This window comes from Sipha flava, unplaced genomic scaffold (genome assembly GCF_003268045.1).
Source record: "Sipha flava isolate LNK unplaced genomic scaffold, YSA_version1 222_pilon_pilon, whole genome shotgun sequence".
Classification (NCBI taxonomy): Eukaryota; Metazoa; Arthropoda; class Insecta; order Hemiptera; family Aphididae; genus Sipha; species Sipha flava.
Window position 1 is genome coordinate 428,889 of NW_020272853.1, and position 21,078 is coordinate 449,966.

Below are 21,078 nucleotides of genomic sequence, written 5' to 3' on the forward strand. Positions count from 1 at the left end.
AGCAAATTTTCCGATCATTAAGGGCTTAAGTTTCTGGGATCCATCCATGTTCGCGGCCAACATCACTGTTATCCGTTCTTTATTATTTTTACCACCATGACATTTTTCGTTTTTAAATGTCAAAGTGCGATCTGGTAAACATTTGTAAAAAAAATCCGGTCTCATCGGCATTAAAAATATCCCTAGCATCATAATCAACCAATAGATCGATTAACTCATTTTTCCAATATTGTGAAATGCACGGGTCAACACTTGCACTCTCTCCACATACTTTTTTGAAAGTTAAATCATGACCTTTTTTAAATTTTTCCAACCAACCCTCACTAGCTTGAAAATTTGTGATACCTAAGTTGGTAGCAAACAACTTAGATTTTTCTTTTAAAATAGGTCTTGATATTGGAATATTATTTTGCCTACATTGAGTAAACCAAGCCATAGGACATTCTTCCAGATCGGGGTACTCACATTTTTTCTGTCTGATCCGCGATGAATAAGGTGTTAATGTTGTAAGATAGTCCTTTTGTTTTAGTATTGTTGAAAGCGTAGAAGCTGGGATACCAAAACATAGAGCAACATCTTTTTTTTTCACCTGCTTCAACTGCTGCGATCACTTTTTTTTTGTTGGCTATCGACAAACACTTGTATTTTACGGGACCCATATTGCGACTGACTACGTTTTATTCAATTTCAATAACGGTTTACCCATAGCAGAGGTTTATTTTGGTATAGATTAGGTAGGTAAGATACGATAACATTAAACTACGATAATATTTAACCACCGTCATTATTAGTTTCATTATGAGTACGTTAGATTGTACATAATCTTTATACATATAAACGTACATATAATCGTGTTTAAAGAAATTCGAATTATAGAAATTCGTGAAAAAAAAATTCGAATTGTAGAGTGTGCCTCACCGACAGACATTTCGAATTATCGAGGGGACCGGAATACATGTATTTTTTCTAATTATAGAGGTTTTCTCATGGGACTTAGCGTTTAGTTCGATTTATGGAGTTTTTCGAATTATCGAGGTTCGAATTATCGAGTGACTACTGTATAATGGTCGAGTCTTTGATCGTTTTCTACACGCTAAAATATGGCGGTACTACATCAATAAACACACCATATTACTATGTTGCTAATATTTTTACTTTTTTTCTGAAGGAAAAAATCTATAATTCTTTTATCAACTTATTATAGCTTTCTTTGTTCAACACTTACATCAAGAAAGATTTAATACCGAACATAGATCGTGTAACATTATTCCGTATTCGTATTGTGAAGTCAAAACAATGGAATAAATACTAAAAACAATAAATACTTTTTCGCCTATTTTTTCTACGTAAGGTAATGTATATAATGTACATAGTACATATTATATTTAAGTATTAATGGTTTTAGCGTTCTTACTTTAGTGTTACTACTTATTATTATTATTGTTATTATCCGTTACGACTATTATTATTATTTTTTTATTTAAGTACATCTATAACTAGCTATAACTCTTTTATAGAAAAAAAAAATAATCGTTTCTTTGGGTTGAGATAGGAACATTTAAAGTAAAATTGTTTCTATACTACCTAGCTTAATTATACAAATTTTAAAATTGTTTTGATTATTAATGGTTATAATGCGTTTTATTTGTATGTTATATACAAGATTGAACATATATACGTAAAAATAATTACAGGGTATCGATAAGAATTTAAAGTTTTTAATTTTTTTTCGAAAGTTCAAATTCATACATCACCATAATAACATTATTGTAGATGGTTAAAATACTGATTTTCGAACTTAATACATTTAAAAAAAACAAGTGTTAACTAATAACTAAAATAATTTTAGTCGACCGGACAATCGTCTCATATAGTTATACAAATGTATTAATTAAAACTAAGAAAATATTATTATTTTTTTTTTTTTTGTTAATGGTCTTCTATTAAATTTTTTACATTTAATTAAAGGTTAGACTAAACCATTTCTAAATTACTAGAATTCTAAATTAAAAGCTGTTGTCCGCTACAACTACTGAATAAATTCATTTAGATATGTAAAACAATAATTACTGTTGAAATAATATAGTATATCATATACTCTGAAATTAATTTAAAAATAAACAGTACCTATTAATTTGTTATTTCCAACGTCTATTATAATTATTGTTACCTATAAAAATATAATTAGCGAAAGTAACAACACCAAAATGGTTTTTTTTTTACATTAAACGTATAAGGTTAAATCGAACGATAGTAAAAAACATACCATATCATACTTTTTGATTTTTAAGTTTTAAAATATTAATACTATGGAAATGGGATCAAAGAATGAATTTTATATATATATATATATATATATATATATATCGGTAGCATACCTACTAAATTTAATTTTTATTTTATAATTAGAAAATATTCTCTTATAACCAGGGCTTCAAGCCGGTTTTATAGAACGAAAACGAAATAGTTAACCAGAAAAATATTTTTCGTTCTTGAACAGAAATAAATACATTTTTAATTACGAAAAAACTTTAATATTAAATTTTAGTTTTTACACATGTTGTTAAGTTGGTCAGTCTGTTTTGTTTGACAAAAGACACGTAAAACTGATTAGATAAATATAAAATAATTCCCAAGATAAAAATTGAACAGTTGGTAAGTGGGACTACTGGTCGTAACCCCGCATTACTGTAGATTATATGTGAACATGATTAATGACAATCAGAAACCACATTGTTTATTATTACAATACCGCCTTTAATGGACGATGGTGTTATCTTAAATTTTATTTTACTTTTTATTTTATTTTTTATTAATTTTTTAACTTACTACAGAATTATCGTCATTGAAATACATGAATTGTTCATCTTTGAATTTTACTTCAAATTCTTTTAGCTGTTATACAGCCTCGTTAACAGTATTTGGGAGTTTCGGAAAATGTTTTTTTCTTGTTGTATACATTGAATTAACAATAACAAATGAATGTCACCATGATTTAAATTTAAATCGGATTTTAGTAATAATTCTTGTCTAATAATTTTACTTGGTTGTGTATGCATATCTTCAATGGCCTTTCTCTTAACAGAACTTCGGATAATATCTTTATGTACTTCGTTCTGAGAATATTCGCTGTGATTATGTTCGTTTTTATAATTAATAATAATTGTACACTGACTATTAAACGTAGCCACTGATTTACATTTTTTATTGGTACACCGGAATAAAAAATTACCAGATTTTAATTCTCTGTTTTTCGAAAATTTAAAATTGTTTATAGACACACACATTTTGTCGCGACGCGTGTAGTATATATTAAATATTTCGTATTCCATGTTCGCTGTACGAGAAATATCGAAACTAAAGTTGAAAAAATTATGAAAATGTATATCAGTACAACAGTACCTACTAGTTATTTCATGGGTAATAAATATTGATAAAGTTTATCGAAGTATAACGAGCTGTCGAAATTATGGATAAATCTGTTATTTTCGACAAAACCATTGTATTTTTATTTTATTTCGAAACCTTCAAAGTGGTTATTGGTTATCAATAAAATATGTTTAAAAAATGTTGTGCGCTATCGAGTTGTTCCTTCTATAATATGTTGTGCGCAAACGAGTGGTACCTTCTACAATAATTTGTGCGCAAACGAGTTCCAGGTTTTAACTGAACAATTTTAAAATGTGCGCAAACTAGTTGTAGCCATATAAAATCCCTTATTTATATTGTTGGGTATACAATAATATATCTACATATAAAAATAATAATTAATAGCAATAAAAGATTATTTTTAAACCTCTTTGGTTTTTTTTTTTTTTTTTTAGAAATTTACAAACCAGAACGAAAAAAAAAACATTAAGGCCTTCAAGACACGAATCTAACGCCAAACGGATAACTTTGTATTTTTATAATTTCGTGTTAAATTCCCAATTATAATTGGGTCACAAGTATTTTTAAAGATTTCTATAAAATTACTCTACTGGGTATTACAGGTATTAATCTGTACGGTTGGTAGACTTTAGTAAGGTTTCTATCGGCAACTTCACTAAATAGTTGCCACCCATCTAGGTGATTTCAAGTCTATTACGGACGTGCGCACATAAAATCATGTATTCATATATATATATATATATACACACGTAATTATATATTTGGTTTAGCTGCTTTACATGATGTCAGGATCGCTGCTTTCACATTTTCAAGTTTACGTGTATTATGTAAACGTTATTGTTTGTATTCCAAGTACATAGTCAGCAAAATATTTAATTTTTTAAAAACTTTTTAAACTGACCGAATCTTCAATCTCCGTGTTTATTATGATATAATGCAATATTTCTAAAGATTTTTATAGTTGAAGGTATAAAAATTATATGTAGATATATAAAATATAATTATTTCGTGTTTTTTTTTTCTTGTATACAATAATAATAAGTAGGGCCCGGAATTATATGCACTAAAAACGTACGAAATATGCATGCATTTATGCAACGGTTATCATTCAAATATGCACTCAAAATATGCAAAAATATGCGAAAATATGCAAACAAAAATGCATGTTTATTATTTATTAAATTAATTTAATTTTAAAATGTATACAATTCATTAAATAATTAATATTCAACGAAAAATATACTTTAAAATATATCAACTGTATTTTATATATTTTATTGAACTGTATGGAAAACTGTATGTTGTATTGAAATTAAATTGTATTTTGAACACCCATTCATCGAAACAAAAAGTCACAAACGAAAATCAATTTAAACAAATCATGCGGATTTTTATAATATTTTTAAAGTTACCTGGAGAGTTACTATTGTATTGGTACTTTTAGCAAACTTTATCTTATCTTATTATAACACAGAAATCAAATTATATAATTACACGATTCGCGGAATTTACGATGGACATGCGCTATATAATAAATAATAATATTAATAACTTCATAATATTTTTTTCTATATATGCATTATATTTCAGAAAAATGCTAAAATATGCCAAATTTAATTTCGCATACCAACACATTAGATTAAAATTCAAATTTCTGTCTTACCTAGCTATTTTTTAATTTAATATATAAAAATATGCAAATGCGTACAATTCCGGGCCCTGCTTATAAGAATAAATCGTTTAACATTCAATCAAGTATTCTCGATATTCGCTTTAATGGATGGAGCCATACCAATATACTAGGTATTATAATTATATGCATTAACAGTTTTAAGCATTTTACATTAAAACATTTTTTTTCCAGTGCACTCGTAGTCTTGTTTCTAAGTCACTAAGATAATATTTAAAAAATACATTTAAATAAAAATAAATATTATGCTGAAATATTTTAAAAAATTTCCATATTTTAAGGTCAGCGTGTACCTAACTCAACCAATAAATACATCGAATATTAAAAAAACCAATAATATAGTGGAAGTTAATAATGATATCTGTTAGCTGATTTAATTATTGGTTGGATTTCTCTATGTTTATCCCCATCGGCTCATAATTCCACCCCGAGGTATTTGAATGTATTAATTCTTTTGAAAACCAACCCGTTTACCGCTATGCTTTGTTGGTTGTAGTGTTTATGCGATAATATCATATATTTTGACTTTCCTTCATTTACCATTAGTCCCATGGATTTGCTTTTCTCTAGTTCTGCTACAGTCTTGATTTTGTCTTCTGTTTTGCCAATTAGCACTAATCGTCTTCGTATGCTAATATTTTTATTTAGTAATTCAATTCCTACATCAGTGTCGTACAGTCTTCTAATCACTAATTTCAATGCAATATTAAAAATCATGAGAGACAATGCATCTCCCTTTCTTAATTCTGTTTTAACTTTGAATTCCTTAGATATAAAAACATTGACTTTAATTTTAAATTTTGAGTTTTCTAAAAATGATCTTATTATTCTAACAAACTTGATAGGAACTCCTAGATCTTCCATTGCTATTCATAGCTCTTTTCTTAATATGGAGTCATACGCTTGCCTATAGTAGATGAATAACAAGATTAAATCCTGACTAAATTTGTAGCTCTTTTCTATTATTTGTTTCATGGTGTGAATTGATCCACTGTTTACCTTCTTGCTCTAAAACCTGCTTGATACTCACCGTCTAGAGATATTATATAAACTTTCAATTCGATTTATAGATTTGAACCATTGCTCTCTACCAACTTTTGCATTAAAATCCTCCAGCACTACCTTGATCACTTTACTTGAGATAGAGTCGTAAATGGTTTCTAGCTGACTATAAAAATTATTTTTAGTTTCATTACCTTTATCTTCCGTTGGGGCATAACAACTGATAAATGCGATGTTGAACCATCTACCTTTCGCTACTATATAACATAGTTTATCATTTATTGGCACAAATATTTTGATAGAAGACAATATATTATCGCTTACTAGAAATCCCACACCTTTCTCACATGGATTACCTCTGCAGTAGAAAAATATTGCTTTCTATGCTTTTAGATTTTCTATTCCAGGCCATATATTCTCTTGAACTGCTAATAAAGCCAGTCCATATCTATCAAGTTCAGATACTATTGTAGTCAGTGTTCCAATCCTGTATAATTATCTTATATTCCATGTTCAGGTCTTGAAATCCTGAAGCTCCACGTCCGTCTGAGGCAATTTTTTTGTGGTTGTTTCTTAATTATTGATTTTTACGTATTGAGTTGTTGGCTCAATGATAACCGCCATTAATAGAGGGTTCAACATAGTGATGGAGATGCTTCTGTGCTGCGATCTATGTAAACACTCACTTACCTGAGACGATCCTGACATCCCTCAGACTACACCTGGTAGACTGAGGTTCACGGGGATGTTGCAGCCGTCACCCAATTAAAAGATACCCTAAACGGAAACTTAAACGATTATAAAATAAAATCCTGACTAACGAATTTCGGAATTTTTTCAGTATTGTTAGGTAAGTAAATGAATGACGACATTAAATTTTCAAGTATTAATATCCAAAAATAAATTTTATCACATAAAAACTATAAAAATATGATGTATTTTCAAATCTTTATATTTAAACCAAAAGTGCTTAATTTTTTTTGAAAATGTTGTTAAGTAGGTATAAAAAAAACATGTTTTTAATATAGATAATAGTTTTAAATTTCTTGCCACATTATTTGTAAAATTAAAACTTAATAACTATTATTTGAAAAGTGAAAGTCTTGTTTACAGTCCATATATATATATATATATAATTATTACTCGGTTTTTCGGAAGTTTTTCCTTGCGCCTGAAAAAATTATTGAGATTTTGAAAAAAAATGGATTAATATTTCTATCCAAAAATGCGTTTACAGAAAAAATAAATAAAAAAATATAAACATCATTGTAACGCTTTGCTCAGAATCTAAAATGTTACTATGTCATCATACTTGTGTATTCGTGGATGGTTATAATCACAAATATTTTTAAAATGGATTTGGTTAACATATTTTACACTAGAAAATTAATACTTAGTCTTGAATATTATTGAAAATAACAAACACGTAATGAAATTAATCAAAATTACGCTATAAACATCTAGATCATAGCACAAGGAGTAGTAAACATATTATACTGTTTATTGTACTAGTTTCAAACTAATTGCTATAAAAGTGAAATACCTGTCATTCAGTTTCTTAGAAAAGATTTAAAAAATATCTATGGCGTTTTCTTAGTAGTACTCGTTGTAAGGAGAAACGATTTCGTGGAAATATCAAATACAATTACTGTTCATGGGTGAAATATTTCACTTTTTAGTGTCAATAGATTATTAAAAAAAAAAAAATCATTTGATTAATTTGACAACTCCGTCAAGTTATTCAGATGTTTTATTTCACGTTTCATTTAATTTCTTTTCGTAGTAATTATTTATAATATTTAAATTATTTGTTAGATTTAAACTAAAAATTATTAACTATCGATAGATACATTAATTTATTGTTTTGCACATAAAAATTCCATTAATTTTCAGTAAAAAAAAAAATACATTTCTTTTTCTTTTTTTTTTTTTTTTGGTTTTTTACTTCGCTTGTGTATATATATATATAACTTGTACGACAGTTTACGTATCGCATAATTAGAATAATTGAATACAGTTTTAGAGAAATTTACATACATTATTATTCAATCGATTTATGTGAACATTAACCATGATCTGGCTCGGAGTTATTATTTTTTTTTTTAAATGATTTTACTTTGTGTTATTATAACTCGACGATTAAAAAAAATACAGCGTTCAAATTTTTAATAAATACACATTCAATTATATAATTAGAACTCTATGAATCTTAATTAAATACTTAATAGTTACCGGGAATGAAAATATCAACAACTCGGTATTTCGTAACAAGAAGTTCGTAACATTTTAAAATAAAGAAATACATCGTAGTACATCGGGGTACTGCATTAAATGTTGTTCTAAGAGTTTGGTCAAAGGTCTATTCTCTTTAATCGTGTTAACCGTAACGTAAGTCTTACAATACGTATACATTCATTATCAGTACCTGTCTGAAACAAAAAGGCCTCGGGGTGCAGAATAACGCTATTCCTTTAAAACCTTTTAGCCTTTATAAACATATAAAAAAAATCCTTTTAGAAACGTCTTGCATTTTATCTGCAGCCCATGCATACATCAAGGTCTCTTTTATGTTGCTCGAAGTAAGAACGAGTATATTAAAACCAAACGTAAGTATAAACGACATGATTAATTAATATCGGATAAACAAAAACTCTTGGTAGCGACACAGGGAAAATATTGAATTTGTTTGCCATGGTCCTTCGACAACACCGCACATGCCCGAGCCATTCTATTGTGTTCTCCCGAATGAAATAGTCATCACAAAGCCGAAGATAAACGATGCACACGCTAGTCTTAAACATTCGATCGTACACAACGCAACTTATGAACGGAGCGCACAGGTGGAATCGTTAACAACACAATTTTCTGCAAGTACATTGCAAAGTTAGCAGAAAACCTTAACAACGAGTGAATGTTGAAAGCATCATTGTGAACTTTAAAAATGTATCTTTCATGCCTACGCAAGTCGTTATCGGTCAATGGTTTACGCACTCCTATCTTGCACATCTGTAACTTATTATTTGAACAATTACATTTCATTAAACCACTCGGTAGTTTCTCGTTATATTTTAATTACTGTACCAATAAATCATTATTATTATTATTCATTTGGTATCCACTGTATGCGCCGCTTATGTTGCGTTTGTAATTAATGGGGTTCGGCGTATCTATCTCATGGAATTTAAACGGTTGTATCGTTGACGATTTTGTTGACTTAATTTCGTAGACCTGCCATTAATGTTGACCAAAGTGATAAAAATGCGCTAAATTTAAACCACTGAAAAAAAAAAGCCGTGAAAAACGCATTAAAAATGTTATTATACCGTTATTAACAGACGGCCATCACTTGAACTATAAGATCTTATTTAATAGTGCGAGTTAATGTTAAAAAAAAAAAAAAAATAATATATTTCAAGTAAAAAAAAAATAATGACGTACCTTCACGACGAATAAACTCAATTCATTGTGCTGCAGGAAGCCAGTTATTTTTATTGGAGGTGTACTACTTTTATGATATTTTTTATACCGTTTGCTCCTAAATTCGTACGGGGACGAAAATCCAGTACATCAAATGTTATCTACAGCTGTATCAAACAAGTCTAATTATATAGGTATCTAATAACAGCCCAATGTTATAATTTTAACAACCGCAAATGATTTTGTTTTGTTTTTCGTTAAAAACATTTTGCATTGTATTAAATTTAGAATTTTGTGCGCTTTTATAGGTCCAGATAGGAATTCAATGGTATACCTATATAATATTTATTTGAACAATTATTAGTGGAACGATTCAAAATTTATTTATATGTATATGTGTTTAATTTGAGTGACTGATCATATTTAATAATGCAATTCTAATTAAATATTAATTCACGAAAAGGCATGCGAATAAAAATTGAATAAACATAATTAGCTGCTGAAAAAAAAAAATTTTTTTTTACCTAGTTAAAAACATTTTTTTTCAAAAATATGTTTTCAAAACCATTCTGGCTAAGATTAGTTTACTTTTGAAAGATATTTACTAATTCAATAAACTGTAATATTTAAATAAAATAAAAATTAATTAATAATTATTAATTAATTAATAAACTAATTTTATATTGATATTATATAATATAACTAGTTGAGCCGACAAACGTTGTTTTGTCATATAATTTATTTCTAGAGAATATTTTGTTAGAAAAAAATAACTAATTTAATATAGGTGGGTATGTAAGGATATGGTGTATAAGTGGAAGAGGTATGGAGTGCTGTGAACGGTGAAGGAATATATAAATGAAAAAACATCAAACATTTATTTTTTTAATAATTTATTAAAATTGATCCGTTAGAATTATATGTATCGCTAATTATGATAATATTAGTAAAAAACAATATCAATCCCTTAATGCAACAGAATGTAAAATATTTTTTGCCATCCCAACTTTCGTCAACACAAACTAACTGGATGGTACGAGAGTATGTCATGTAAAATTGTCCGTGTGAAAAACATGATGTGCTCAAATTTAAGCCATAGACAGACATCGTTTGGCCTTGAGACTTATTAATAGTCATTGCAAATGCCAATCTACTTGGAAATTAAAGGCGTTTAAATTGTATTGGCACATCTGTGGGTATAATAGGGATTCACGGTAATAATATATTTTCACCTTGGAATTTGCTATTTAAAATGATTGCTTCGATAACATTTTTCATTAATTTTTTAATGGCTTATCGCGTGCCGTTGCACAACCGTGGTGGGTTCAAATTACGAAGTAAAATAACCGGAGATCCAACCTTCAGTTGTAAATTATGCGGCGACATGCCTGGTAAATCCAATGAGTTTAAAAACTCTGTTGGATAATTACAGCTTCAGTACCATCGCAAACTGTATCAATAGATTTGTATGACACCAAGTCTCTTGGTCACTAATGTTGTATCTTGAGATTCAATTCGTTGACGTCCACATTTTGTGCTGCTAAAATTGCTCTTTCCGCCAGCCACTCATGATTTGTGTATTGTCTATATACATTGGGAAATATCTGGTTAATGAGAGCATCTTGCGAATCAATGATTGTGCAGAAATCGGTCGGTAATTGTATGCATCCTGTTTCATCTGTAATAACTCTCCCATCACCGATATCAAACAACTGTTTTAAGAATCTTCTGTCCGCAGCTTTTTTTGATTGAATTGCAAGTATCGTAATCGTTCACTCTCTATCTTTACATACATTTCTACCATGAATTGTTGACAAAGCTCACGACATCTTAGAATAACGTTGTCCTGATCGCATCTAATCATCAACCGATATGCATAATAATTTTTCGAACTAACATTCTTGATGGTTTTGGCACCTGTTGTGGGATCTTGTTGTCATAGGCGCAATTTAAAACTTTTTACTTGGGGGGTGCTGAATATATTAAGGTCAAGCAGACACGTGGGGTCTTTTCCCCCACACCCCCCACCAATCACCATTCATATCTTACCTTATCATATTACTTCATAATCTGATTAAATTTTTTTATCCTCATTACTACGATCGACCTACCACAAATTTCAAGTAGAGGGGGTGTGCTTATAATAACATAATTTTAACAACATAGTAATATATTTATTCATTTATTTTATTATACCTATATATCAATCGAAATAAACAACAAATTATAATTGTAACCTTTTATTAGTATTAGCATTCTCAATTAGTATATCATCAGCTTTAAGCTGATTTGATACTTCTCTTTCAATGTTTATAATTGCCAAACTGGAAAATCGTTCATCAAACTAATATTATACATTTAATTCTACAATACTAGTGATAATTTTTATTTCATAATTAACGTGGCCATCTCATAATATATAATATTATTTAAATATAAAAAAAAAATTAAAAACTGTATCTACACATTTATAATATTATAATATTTTAAATTTATAGATTTTTGGGGGTGCTTACAACTATGTTTGGGGGGGGGGCTTAGCCTCCCAATTTGCGTCTATGCTTGTTGTTTAATATTTATGCAATACCCGTCATTTAATACCAAAAATAAAATGAATAGCTTTTAAATAGTTTTTAATAGTTTTTAATACTTTTTTAATATTATCATTTAATAATTTATTTTCAATTGCGTAGTTATCGACCTGATCAAAAATTATTAAATTAAACAACGATTTATTAAAAAATAGCGCTTAGGAATATAAAAACCTATTCGCAGACCTACTAAATGTATATACAAAATTTCATTAAAATCGGTTAAGCCGTTTTGGAGGAGTATGGTCACAAACCCTGTGACACGAGATTTTTATATACATAGATAAATGTATGTATTGAACATTTAAAGATAATTTATATTTATTGTTTTGATTAATTAATAATTACGTTGTTAATTTTTTTTATTCGTTGTAAAATGTCAATAGCAGGAATAAACGCTTTTGATTATTTTTATATTGACGAAGACATAATCAGAAGTTTTTTATAGTAAAAATAATTAAAATTTAAATAGTATGAGAATCATAAACTTTATAATGAACGCACTTTTTAAATTAAATATATAAAAACCTCCCGTTATTATAACTCGTCCGAGAAATCAGAAGTTCTGCGTCGTACACCTCAGTCGTATGATTGAGTATGGTTTTTTTTGCAATGATGACGTGGAAAGCGGGTAGGCACTGAATTTCCTGAAAAAAATAAACATAATAATCTAGAAAATTGTACCGGCAATGATATTCTATAATTCCATTCATCCGTCGTTTATTGTATTACCATTATTGAATATTTACAAATCGTTTTCGATGGTAAAACGTTTTGGATATAATTAATGATTACAACATTTTAGTCGGATAAAGATAATATTTTTTGCAATAAATCGCGAACAACGTATTACCTATACAGAATTTGTATTACAGATATTGATTCATAGTTATTGGGCATAGAGAATGTTTATTTTTATAAATCACACAGCGTTGTGCGTCCTAAATGAATTATTGAGAAGTTACGCACATACCAACAATACTGCACGAATGTAGTGTATTATAAACATTCGACTTCGATATTAAAACGGTGACGCGGAAAATATTGATCAATTCATTAGACTCCGGACGGACCACGAAACCCGTCACGAAATATTTGCATCCGAATTCATTCCGTAAATATTGCTTTTGAACGACGTATTTTTTTTTACCATCTCAACAGACGTTCAACATAGACACGGGTTGGACGATTTTTTTTGGTTTCACTCCGTCACGCCCGTGTAGTAAGTGTACGTGTACGTCCGTTTAATACTTTGACCCGATTTGTTCACACATCATTTTTATTTCTAACTTTTGAACCGTATACCGTGTAGTATTGTCCGTATGATGTACAATAACTACGATAACCACCTCTTGACAATGTATTTTTATTTGCACGCCCGCACATATGATTGTCCGTGCGCAAACTCTTAAGTTCGTCATTGTTTGCCTGGGTTTGGACGGTACGGGAATGCGAACAACTGCAATGCATCGACTCGTTTTACACTCGATGGCAAAAAATATCGATAATCGTTTTGCCTTGTCAGATATAGGGTAGAACACGATTGCGTATGTTTGTAGATGGGTAACAAACAGGTGGGTAAGAAAAATAAATAACATGATTGCGTATGAAATTGTATGCAACGTTGTCAAATTTACTAATTTCACCGTATTATATCTAATTAACATAGAAGACATCTACTAACTTAATAAACTAACATTTAACTAAGAGTTCTTTAATAGTTCATAAAAAAATTAATAAAAAAATAATAAACAAAATGAGGATAACTAAATAAATAAATAAAATCAGTAGTTTTTATTTTAATGAAATAATTGTTAATAAATTATTTGAAAATGCTTAAATTTGGATTCCTTGACATCTATTACCTACTACTTTTACTGGAACTCGGAAAATACTGTAGAATATAACGGAAATAACGAAATTTCGTTAAATCTGATATATTTGATATCATTAACAATAAACATGGGTAATAAAAACAATAAAATACAAAGTATTTACTAACTATTTTAAGTTTTCGCGTATAGGTATGTGGTATACACCAATCTCGGTATAAAAATTGGCATCAACGTTTAAAACTTTGTACGCAATCGTGTAGTTAAAAATCAGGTAAAATCGTACGGAATCGTGTAGTTTAAAAAGATATCGCCGATAAGGAACGTACGCAATCGTGTTTTACCTCAGATAAATACATATATGTATGTATTTTCAATTAACTCGATTATCCCGTAACTTCTATTACGATTACGTCCTATCACAGTCAGTAACCTGAATACAGCGTGATCAGATTTGCAAATAATCTAAATACGACTACTGAACTATGATGGTCACGACCATCAAATATATAATAATATTATATCATTATATATATTATGTATATAATATATATATATTGATGGCACTTTATAAGGTCAACGAACTTAATGGGTATATGCATTTGTGTGTGTGTATGTATACTAGTTAGAGAGGTGTCTACGCACTAATGTCACGTACTAAATGTGCACATTATATATGTTTAGATAAGACGTTCAAAAATAAATTAATAAACGTTCTTGTTTTGCATTATGTTAACAGAAACGTAAAAATCATATCTTTAGTACAATATTTACGTACAAAAATAGCATTTACTATTTGCTACATTTGTACGGAAAGAATTAATTCCGTAAAATTCTTAATCCGGAAATAAATAAATAATTGGTTGAACTTAGATTGCATTTAATAATAAATTGTGTAGGCGCTAGTAAGGATGTCAATATCGACCAATGGTATGGCGTTTAAAATATCTATATAAAAAAACTTAAAAAGGAGAAAACCACGTGGTTGTTTATGGCGGCTATACTGGAGTACGATCCAGTGTCCACGAAACGAAAACGACACACCCAATAAGCAAAGGTCGACGTCATAAAAAAATAAACGTGGCCGTCGGCAGGCGGAGTCTTTAGTTGAAATATCAGCATGTCACTGGGCCAGGGGGGCCAACGTTAGGAAACGCAAAGTCAGGGTGCTCAATCAATATATTTAATTTGGTTATAACTTATAATTATTATTGGTGAAAATGAAAGAAAAGAAATATCGTTTATGTATATAAGACCACGATCTTATCGTCATATTGAACGATTGTATAGATAGTGAATATTTATCGAAGAACTCTACCGATATATCGTTGACATTTCTAGGTACTATACACTTTACTTTAGAGTACTTGTGGCACGTGTTATATCTCATATATTTTTAATCTTCAGTGACAATTCAATGAAAATAATATGGCCGACTTCGAATGACATGATGTGATTGAATGAGGTAGACTACATCACGGTTACCAACCACGAACCGAGACCGGAAATTCATAGTATCGTGGATTTTTGTAATAAAAATAATAATGAAAGCCAACGTTGCGTAAAAGTCGGCCAGTATAAAAATAAACTTAGATCAAAATATATACATATAAATTAAAAAAAAAAAAAAAATGAGGCAGCGAGGTTTATGGCACGCCGTGACAAATAATTTTACATAATACATCAATAACTTGTACTAAAGCGCACTTTACTCCGGTGTATAGTTATTATTCAATTATTCAAAAATACAAAACATAATAATTAGGGCTCGGATATATTATGTAAATACGTATTCTTCTATAATTCACCTAGAATAATTTTGATTACTAATGTCGTCGTCTTGCACTGTATAGACTCCTTTGGGTAATTTTTGTTTATATGTATTTTAAAAAATATTTTAGTTGAATCTATTTTAAAATAAATGAGCAACAGGCACACAATCTGCTAAAATTGAACTATAGCAAGTATTGCCAAAAAATCTAGAATATTCACAGATTAAAACAATTTGTGGAAAAAACGTTAATGGCGGAGCTGCTCATCTGGCCTCACGGCACAAGTTTTCAGAACAAAACATTTACCGTTTACGTTTTCTTATAGTAAAATACGTAAGTATAAATTAATTTACATTCAACTTCAATGCTGTCAAACCACCATTAAACACGATTAATTGTTATTAATTGTACGCGAGTGTAATACTTAAATTACACGAGGGCGGAGGATACACACGCTTCCTTCGATTTTTGGTTAGATTCATTCATCACACCCACGTATTTCCGTAGAATGTAATTTGGTCACGAAAAATACAACGATGGAAATTTATTAAATCGACACCTACTATATGTATTTTATACGTCATGCAAACGTAATGATTAAACCGTAAGACGAGTGTGCACGGGGAAACCTTTGACGCCCCGCAGTGGATAATCTTTTCGAGAAGGCGAGAACATGGTGTTAACATTGATAAATGTAAAACAACACAAAACAAGAGAGCCGCCAAAGGGGTGGGAGTGTGCAAAATTGAGTTTTGCCACTGCGGCGCGGCACTGACCCTTAATTAAGTTACATCGTGGCGTGTCGTGTGCAGACAGTCGAATCAACTATGCAAATAATCGTACCATTTCCATTGCCGTAGGACGACGTGATAACTTCCCTTATTTTTTCACTCGACAAAATACGCATTACATGCAAACGTTCAACTATCGTTGCTCGCTTTTTTTTTTTTTTTTTAAATTCGCCAAGAGGTTTCGGATTATGACTTGCCCATTGATGTGGCATGGAAACGAGACTGGACCGACTTATTTCCAAGCGCGGTGGAGAATATTTTTATTTTTTCGTAATATGTACAATTATTTCATAACTGATTTCCCACGAGATCGTGAATTCACGGCTACGTCCCAACGCTCCTCGGTTTGATATCACTATAGTATAATACCGTATGTGTATTTGAATTGATAAATGTTAAAATTATTTGAAAAATAAATCATTCTCGGCTAGAATTAGGGTCATAAATCTATAACATCGTTCGTATGGTTTTAATTTTTAATGATATCAATAAAATATAAAGAAAATTATTGCACATTTACTCCCTTTTTCTCTATAACAAGAGCGTATTTCTAGAGGGGGACGATGGGGCGATCGCTCCCCCCTGAATCTTTGTTTTTTTCTATTTATTACTTTAATATTTTCATAATAATATGATGTACTTATGATACACAAAATTTACACCGAATATAGTTACATAATTTAAAATTTTAGAATGTGGTAAATCTGCAACACTCTTTATTGTACTAGACAGTGAGAAGTCTATAAATTATTATCACGATTAAGAAATATTGTGATTATGATCGTGATTAGTAGTTATCAATTGATCATACAGTTTTTGGCTGTGATAAAAGGTTTAAACTAACAGACCAAATTAAAAAAGAAAGTAAACGAAATTAGATTTAAGTTGATAGTTTATTAATAAAATGAACAAACAATAAAAATATGACATAGCAGTTCCGGCTATGAGAGTACAAAGAGAAGAAAGGACAACGAGACAAAAGAAAGCTACACCGGGGAAAAAAGACAGTAATTCGGTGGGGTTGCCAAACGCCACCGCTCGACTAACTTGAATGTAGCTTTGATTGTTGCGCCGTCACGTTGGTAGCCAAATTGATCGTGGCGAGATGACCGCCACAAGTTCATATTTTTCGTTTGTCATCTGGTTGACGGTTGTGTATTACACTGTATTTATTGGTTAATATTATTTATACTAATATGTTTTTTGTAAATATCAATAATATTAGTACGTTTTCAAAATGAATAAACGAAAACAGTTAACGCTTTTAGAATTATGTAATAAAAATAAAAAAAAGGGCAATAGTTCCAATTATATAGTGGTAACTGCGGATACCGTTGTAATACTAACGTCAACAATAACTTATAATAAAGTACATATTAGTAATATTGAGGTAAATAATTATATTTCCTTACCTGTTATAACGTTATCGGTTATTATATTAATTCGTAACATGTTATTGACGATACTGTTAAAAAAAAAACCTATAGAAAATAAGTGGAAACCATCCCTAAGTTTTAAGTATTCGTTTTCAGTTCATAAAAGACAGAAAAAGAAGAAAAAAGGTTTTTGAGTTATAACAATTTTGAACAATTTCCATGGCTTGTTTATTCAGAGTCATTATCTGGTTGTTTTTGTTTATACTGTACATTATTTGTCCGCAGAGAGGAGTTTTTTGACGTCGGTTAAGTAAAGTTTGATATAAAATAACAATAGATTAATTGAAATTTTATATAAGTCTTGACTATTTTTACACTAATACTTATAGTAAGATCATCTGCTTTATTTGGTCTATATAGTAATTATTTATGATTTAATTCTTATTACATTAAAAACTTTGTTAAGAAGTCAAATTTGACAGGAAAAATTGACTGGTTTGGCACTGTTGTATGTACATCGTGATATAGAATTAGATGTAAGGAAAATAATAAATCGGTTTGCAAAACACAAATGCTTTAAAGGATTTGTTTTATAGAATAATAATAAATAATTACTTGGTACTTAATTAAAAGATATATAGTTATATATATATAGTTAGATTTTTATTATTATTATTATTAATTAAAGGTTACATATTTGTATATTTTTTTTATATCAAAATAATTTAATCAGCAAGAAGTTACTAAATGTTCACTTATAAATTAGAATTTAATAAATTGATTTTGCCTATAGGTATTATTGTTTTTTTTTTTAAAAAAAATTGTATCAAAGTCACTTTTTTGCTGTCATTTTTTTGTTAACCTAACCTAACCTAACCTAACGCTTATTTATTTTTTGATTTCTTATCGAATTTAGTCTAATATTAAGTGTATCTAAATGCCTTAATCTAAATTATATAAATTAAATAGGATAGAGTATAATTATAAATAATTTATTCCATAAGTGAGATATTGTAAAACCAAATGCTTAAAATGAATTTGAATTTATAATTTATTTATTGGAACTAATAAATATAATATCTTTATTTTATAAATAACATAAATTCCTATAAAAAATTAGCTATGGTTTATTTTTAGGGAGTCACATAGAAAATAACATGTGATTTTTAACTACGTCAAAAATATTTATACTGATAAACGGTATCGGTTCAAAAAGAAAATAATTACAAATATCTACCAAAGGGTGGAAAATATACGTTTCGCAAAAATTGAACATTAGCAATTCAATTTCAGAGTTGTTGTCCAAAAACTAGTTATTGACTAGTATGTTACTAAAGTATATTTATGACGAAATAGTGAATAATGCGTTATGATAATAATATTATAGTTCATTATAACTTCAAGACATGAATTGATGAAATTATCATTATTATGTTGAACCTTTGTTGTTATTAATAAATTCGTTTATTCAAGAAGGGAGCCATTGTTTTCACAAAACAGAAGAATTTCGTGAGGCAAAGTGCCCTGAAGCTGGTCTATAGTAAGAACTCAAATATTTACTCAATATGTATTGGAATTTTATCTGAGATACAATCAACAGGGGTGTCGTAATAATATTTTTAATATCTTTAGTCGTTAAGAAGTTTTATGTTTTTTCTCTTAGATCCGATATTGTTTAGTTTTCATATAATAAATATAATGATTCTGTAATACTCGTAATCACAGGTGTAAATAACTGTGCAGTATTGCGCAAAGTATAAAGTAGTTATGAACTTTAATGTGATTATTTGGTTTCATATTTTAATATGAATTGACAATCGTTAGTGTATACAGCTTTCAGATTACTTTTTTTGATTTCACGGTTATATTCGTCATTCCGTTGGGGCGTTTGTGCGTAGCGATTGTTTGCGAATAAAAATGAACGTGCGTATGTATTAAAAAATAAAATAAAAATAAAAATTCGGAAAAAAACCTAAAACTTCGGCTTTCATGAAGTTAGCCCCACCAAGTTGACATATAAATTCGAAACCTATGCCAATATTTTGCAAATTAATTGCAAATTTATTTATAGAATTTTTAAATCACACCCCCTCCCCCACTTGGAAATAAACATTTTTTTTTTTAATGGGGGGGGGCGAACTTTCTGTAGCCACACAAAATTGACCGATATAATTGGAACCAACGTCATTATTTTGTAAATAATTACAAATAATTTTAAATTAGTGTTTACAATATATCACCTGTCCCACTTAAATGACCAATCCACACTTACAATCTCGAATAGTTTTGGATACTTTATTTAAATATACAATATATATATATATATACATAAGCTATGAGAAGAAAATGTTATTTATATAAATTTGTAATTTCTGCATATTTTTTGTGAAGACAGTATTTTAAAAGTTATTTTGGTGAAGGACTTAAAATAGCGCTTATATTTTATACACATAAAATATACATTTTACAGCATACGTAAATAACAATATAAAACAGAATATACTGTTATTACGTATCATAAATATATAAATTATCGTATTAATAGACGAACAGACGGGAAAACAAAAATACGAGCTGTATCGATACCCTCGACCGTCGCGACCGTTTGCAAGACTTCGTCCGTTTGCTTACCATAAGTTGGGTGCGCATAGAGTAATGCTGTACGCGCGTAATTAGACAGCGATAGACATGTGAAACTTACGTTTATTATAGTATACCGTTCGCGGCATACACATTTCAGCCCAGCATCGAATAAAAATTTTGTGTTTTTGTGCATCACGACTAACAGTTTGTTGCGATTATGTTGTTGATAACATGGCTGCCGCGTTGTGCGGGCATTCCGGAATATTGTATTGGGACAAAAATAATTTTTTTTCGTAAATTATTGATAATCTAGCGGGTCGCAAACATTCTAAGGTGGGCCGCGGGTTGGCCATTCCTAGCGTAGACCATGAACCGCGGTTATGAACCCGTACGGTCGCTTCCGATGTAGATACCTGGTATAAGAGACGTACAGCGACCGCGGTACGATTATTTCGCAACAAAAATATTTTATGCGTCCGCAAAGGATATTACGCTGCGGGTAGGTACCGTTTTAGTCGTCGGACGGTTCTACCTCGATCATAAGAAATAAGAAATATATCGATGGCGTAGCGCACAAGTGTGATAAGTGACATTTTTTTAAAAAATGAGTTAAGTACATAGTCAATTTAATCAT